Source organism: Sturnira hondurensis, unplaced genomic scaffold (genome assembly GCF_014824575.4).
Source record: "Sturnira hondurensis isolate 20B ecotype Veracruz unplaced genomic scaffold, ASM1482457v3 Scaffold0022215, whole genome shotgun sequence".
NCBI classification, from domain to species: domain Eukaryota; kingdom Metazoa; phylum Chordata; class Mammalia; order Chiroptera; family Phyllostomidae; genus Sturnira; species Sturnira hondurensis.
The window spans coordinates 2,822,324-2,828,323 of NW_028094846.1; the positions used below are offsets into that span (position 1 = coordinate 2,822,324).

The window sequence follows — 6,000 nt, forward strand, 5'->3', positions numbered from 1 at the left end:
GTCCACACGCGTCTAGGATTTGACGAGGTCTCCCCACCTCCCCCAACACCGCCCGGTCCAGGCCGCATCACCCACGTGGCTCCCTCGCTGTTCTTTCTAGGCTTGCGGCCTCTCCACGTTTTCTCCGGCCGAAGTGAGCGCAGTGGGGCAGGCGGAGTCGCCAGTGTCAGCCATCCCTGTCGCTGCTCGATGTAACAGCTAGTTCAAGGTCCAACTTAAGAGCAAAATTCTGAAGACATCTTTCTGGAAGCTTCTACCCCAACGACTCTTACCAGCACTTACTATCTACGGTTTCCCTTTTCTGTTTTAGTGTCCTTTCACACACGCGTGTCCTCACAGGTACACCCAGTCACTGGCAAAGCCCAGATTTCCTGAGCCGGCAGCGCGGCCCTTACCTGGCTGTCCCCAGGGCTGGCTGGCCGGCAGGTAGGACAGTGACCGCGCCAGCAGGGAGTCTCCGCAAGGCTACAGTAAATGGTCTTCGCTTTGGGCAAGGTCTCGAATGACCCCGAACCCAGCGCGCCCTTCCTTGCACTCTCTGCTGCCCCGGGCACCTTCGACTGCTTCCGTTTCTGCCTTGGACACCCTCTTCCCTTGGCTCCCAGACCCTGTCCCCTCTCGCAGCTCTTCCTCCGTTCCTTCCCGGTCTCCGGTACCTGTCCTCATGCTGCCCTGTGTTACTGTTCCCCAAGATGCCATCAGGGTGCTCTTTCCTTTCCCAGCTGCCAAGGAAAGCAACCGCGCCCGCGGCCTCTTCATCCATGGCCCTTGCACTGGTAGGTGCCCCTGCGTTTCTTCTGGGTCACCCTTTCATAGTCTGAGCTCACAGAGGTGACACAGGACTTAGGCCAATCATATCCCAACTCACTCCAACCAATCAGTGTCTGAGACGGAAAGGGGACTGTGGCTGGGGGGTGGCTGGGAGAAAGAGAGCGCCCCACACCTTTCAGATGCGGAGTGCATCTTCCCCAATCCAGGACCAGGGGGCGGGCAGCCTGAGCTGCAAGGAGGGGAGAAAGGAGATGAAATGATTTCAATGCTGGGCCCATGCCTGCAGCCAAACACACTTCTGAGCTCTTTCTTCGGTGCCGGAGCCAATGACTTTCTGCTTAAGTCAATTTCCACTGGATTTTGTACCCCTTGCAAAAAGAGCCCTATTTCCACTTTGTAAAGTATGTGATTACCTAACCACTAGGCTGTCCACCTGAAATAAATACAAAATAACGTGAAATGTAAACTGGAACTGAAAAATAAAGAGAGTCCTATTTGGTACCTCCGCCCTCTCCTGGAGCTCCCTCTGTGTACCCACTGACAACGACGATTCCAAAATATCCACCTGCAGCCTAGACAGCTCCTTGGAGCTCCAGATTCATGGCCACCCCACCCCCCAAAGGATGTTTCGTCCCGCTGGTCGCACCGGGGACCTCGGATGTAGCCAGTGCGAAGTGGAATCAGTCATCTCTGCCCCACCGGCTCCACTTGCTGTTCTCGTGTTTTCTCTACCCTAGAAGAAAACACCACCACGCACCCCATCTCTCAAGTTGGAACTCTGGACGCCCTAGATGACTCTCGCCAGGCAATCCGGATGGAGTGAGGCCCCAGGCAGGTGAACGAACGTACCTGAGCCTGGGATTCCCATCCTGACTTTGCATCCTGACCATGCATGCAAAGTGGCCAGCGTTGATGGGTTCCGTTCCCATCACACACAAGTCTCACTCAAAACTTCATCCTCACGCCACCGTCCCAGCTCAGAGCTTTGCCGTCTTCCCTCGACAACTACCAGACTTTTCTACCTCATCTTTGCGTCTTTGATCACCGCCCCCCCCCCGCCCCCGGCCAACTGGCACCGCGCTCCAATCTGCTACCAAGATGACGGTCCCCTAGGCAAGCCCAATCACGCCATGTCACCCTCCGGCACCTGCAGAATGTAACCATTAGCGGTACCCTCCACTTCGGCTGTCCCGGGTCACTCACGCTGTTCTCGAGTTCCACGGCTTTGCACCTGGTAATGTGCCCATTCCAGGTGTCTTTCAGCCTCTTCTCCCACCTGCAGAAGAGCTCATCCCTGAGATGTGGAGCATCACACCAGCATGAGCATCAGGTGAGAACTTCCTTTGGACCGCACCCCGACCTGGCCTGATCATTACTCCTCAGAACAGAAGGTTCTTTCTGCGGATTGCCTTTGTTCCTCCGGTAAGCCCGTCTTTCCTCGGTTTCGTTGTTTGTGTAACAGACGGCGCCGCCATTTCTTTAAGCGTTAAACTGAAGAAAGGATGCAAAAGTAAAAATAACAACAAAAAAAAAACACTTGGCGAAAAGTCACTATGAAAATGAAAGAAATTATCGCCGCTACATTGTCTTAAAGGGGCTCGCCAACCGACTCAAGCTTGGCCTCCCTGGTGCCAGAGAGGAGAGACACTGAAAAAAGGTAGAGAAAGAGTAATTTAAAATATTTTAAAATAATAAATAGCAAAGAGAATGGAGAAGAAAGGGGAAATTTAGGAAAATTGCGTCTGAAGATGTCGAGGACTTGCTAAGCAACAAACCTCGAAGCCACAAAGAAAATCAATATCGATTTAACCACATAAAAGTTGAACCCTGTGCACAAAGGTACACTAAGCAAAGACAAGAGAAGACAACCCAGGCGAGATCTCTGACTAACTAACAAGGAAAGGAGTCAAGTCCAGAATTCACAAAGAGCCTCACAAACTGACGAAACCACAAACACTTCAATGAGAAATCGGGAGGAAAAAAATGTCATGCTGTGACTGAGTCCCAACCTCAGTCCTTCCTCTAAATTCCAGGTTCCGTGAACAGCTATCTCCAGTTCTGCCGATTTTTTTTTTCCGGTTGCTGTTGTCAAAGAAAAACCTGGAGAAGACGCCGCTTCTTCCCTCCGGGCACGGCTGACTGCGCCTCCCGAGGACGAGGACCGCAGGCGTGTCCTGAGGGCTAATGCCGAGGGCAGTCTGCAGGCCACAAGCCGCCTGCACATTCTGAAAATGTTCTCCATTCGTTGCCAACTTTCAAACTACGGAGCTTTTTTTCTCCCATAAAAATGTACAGCTCTCCCCACCACCGCCACCTCCTTCAAATTCAGAGCAGGCAGCGCAGTGCTGTGCAGGGTGGGGTGGGGGTGGGGGGCCTTGTTGCACCTGCTGGAGTCCCTGCAGGAGGGAGGCCTGCCCTAGGGGCAGCCCCACCCAGCCCTCCTGCCACGGGCCTCCCTCCTGCAGGCAGGCCTCCGGACAGCCGGGTCTCAGCAGGCACAGAGTTCACCACACAAATGAACCTTCTGTGGCTGACATTTAGGTCCGTTTCGATTCCGCCCCTTATGCCTTCCACCACCAACCCAAGAAAGGAGCTCAGCCTCAGTCCCCATGGCGCCCCCTCCTTGGTCTCTCCGACTCCCACTGCACAGGGCTACAACAAAGAGGACAGTTTGAGTACCTGAGACCTTGCATTTAGTTCTACGATGATGAGTGGACCTCTGGATGACAGGGCCCCAACCTCCCTGCAGGGTGTCGAAGCTGCAAGGTGCGGACAAGTTCTCAGAGTTCAGGGCTCCACTCTTGATGGAGTCGCGTCAAAAGACATGAGAAAGAGGCATCAATAGGTTGCCTCCCACGAGCGCCAGGACTGGGAATCTCAGGCACCCGGCCCAGGAATCAAGCCGGCCACCTAGGCGGGTGCCCTGACCTGGAATTGAACCTGCAACCCTTCGGTTACAGGACGACGCTCCCACCACTTAGCCACCGGGCCAGGGCAGACCCCCTCCCCCCACCTTGAGTCTACGGCCCTTCACAGGACTGTTACTGAATAAAACAAAAAAGTAGATGGAAGTGCGTCAAGCATCTCACAAGTATAAAATAAGGTGGGCGTGGACTAGGACAGGAGGAGAGGGGTGCTGTGGAGGAAGGGAGCCAAATGGGGTGGCAGGAATCTGAATCTCGCTCGGTTAAACGGAGTTGAAAAGAGAGCCCGACTGTGTGATGAAGGCCCTCCCACCCTCTCTCTCACCCGCTCTTGGGGCCTGCGAACCCTCTCCTCACCTGTCTCCCCAAGTGGCTGCAGCGGGATGATTCTAAGGGAAGGCCACCTATTTTGGATGCAGTGGCCCTTCCGAGGATGGTCCGGGTCCAGGTCAAAGGGGAAGGGGCCGGGGCGCTGACACAGGCTGGCTCCGTGGTCCTTACGTTGTCCGCCTTGGACACATTCGGCAGCTAAGCTCCCTTCCCTCCAAAACCACACCACCTCCCGGCTCCAAACACCCTGCTCTGGAAAGCGCTCCGCAAAAACTAATCAAAGGTACCACAGGGCACAAAAAATACCCTCAAAGTGGTGACCTATAGCGAGGCCAGTGCCCGGCGGCGCGGCTGCTGGAGCGCAGACCTCTCGAAGTGCGCCCAGGCACCTCGGTCATCCCGCCGACAGGCTCATCCCGCAGGCCTTGGTCAAAGGTTCCGCGGGGTTATGGTCTGACCCAGGAGGCGCCGAAGGCTGGCCGCCCCCTCCCCAACCCCACCCAAAGCTAACCAGACCTCCCTCTCGCAGATCGACCGCCACGGCTGTCCAGCGACTTCTAGGCGCGCCCCCCCGCCCGGTGTGGCGAGACAGAGCCCCGAACCCCACTGGAGGAGACTGCTCACCTGGTGCTCACGGGGTCCAGCCCAGAGGCGAGGTCGCTCTGCCCCACACAACTGTCTCCAAGCCCACCTGGAGCCCCTGTGGGCCTGTGGGCCCACGACCCCCATCAGCCAGTCCCCGGCACGCCCTGCGTCCTCCTTCCCCAGGGGTCTTGGCAGGGGCTTCCGCGGCGCCCGAGAAACTGGGCGAGGCTGCGGGCAGGGCCACTCGGAAACCCCTGGCCTCGGGGGAGGGGCGCGCCCCCGAGATACACCACAAAGAGCTCCAGCCCCGAAAGCCAGGCTGGGTGCGGCTGAGGGTACTCGCGAGGGGGCGGCGAGGCGCGGGGCAGGGGCGCGGAGACCCCGCCCTGCGCCCCCAGCTCGGCCGCGCTCCATCCCCGCCCGAGCCCCCCGCCCCGCGCCCNAGGGGCGCGGAACCCCCGCCCTGCGCCCCCAGCTCGGCCGCGCTCCATCCCCGCCCGAGCCCCCCGCCCCGCGCCCCTGCCGCTCACCCAGGGGCCGCCGCGCGGCAGCGCAGGGCCCGACCGGCCACCGCCCGCCTGGCCGCCGCCGCTTCCTTCCTCGGGCCGCACGGGGACCGGAGGTTTCGGGTTTCAGCCCCGAGCCCGCTCGCTCCTCCCGCCCGGCCGCCAGCACGCGGATCGCCGGGCGCAGGCCGGGAACTTCGCGCCGCCCGCGCCTCCGCCCCCCCGCGCCCCGCCCGGCGCTGCCCTCCTCGGTCCTCACGCCCCTTCCTGCGCGGCGCCCTCCCCGCCCCGCCACCCCTTTTCCATTTCTTCCCACGATCGGCCTCGGCCGCGGCGGGCTCTTTGTCTCGCCCTGACCCTCTCGGATCGCCCCACTCGGCTCCCGCAAACCCCGGCGGTCCCTGCCCGGGCCTTCCATCCAGGTCCCGTCCCTCCACCCCACTTCCAGCCTCTGGGACGTCCCCTCTCCATTTCTCTCTGCATCACACTCATACTTTCGGATTCTTCCCGGAGGCCGCGCCCAGCCGCATCTCCTCCTCCGGCCTCGCCGGGACTCCTGGCATCCTCTCCTCTGCTCACCTTTCATTCATCCGAGCGACGAGAGAGCGTCCGCGGGATGCCAGGCACTTCCCCGGGCCCGGGATCACGGGGGAGCCTGCGCGAAGGCCCGTGGGGGTGGCGGGGTGGACATAAAGAGACTTTTACCAGGCTGCCGTTCCCTCCCTTCTCAATCAAAAGGCCGGGAGCGGTCAGCGCCGGACACACACAGACTGGAGCTGCGAGTTCGCAGGACAGAACGGGAGCCTGGTCATAAGGTGTATATCCCGTCTCCTGCGTTTTCTGTGCAGCCGAGCTACCCAGGGGACGAAAAGTTGAAGTAAACA

The 6,000-nt window shown here is 59.3% G+C and overlaps 1 protein-coding gene across 5 annotated transcripts in view; it reads right to left on the reverse strand.

Annotated features, from left to right (window-relative positions):
- GPR161 (G protein-coupled receptor 161) overlaps window positions 1–5,777 on the reverse strand; it is a 34,607-nt gene extending 28,830 nt beyond the window's left edge. For 2 of the 5 annotated variants that reach the window (XM_037035277.1, XM_037035276.1), the window contains exon 1: window positions 5,141–5,282. The gene's annotated coding sequence lies outside the window, so the exon portion shown is untranslated. Of the gene's footprint in view, window positions 1–5,140; window positions 5,283–5,610 lie in introns of those variants that run through there. The other 3 variants (XM_037035275.1, XM_037035273.1, XM_037035274.1) reach the window with 2 other exon arrangements.
- Window positions 5,778–6,000: the final 223 nt, after the last annotated feature.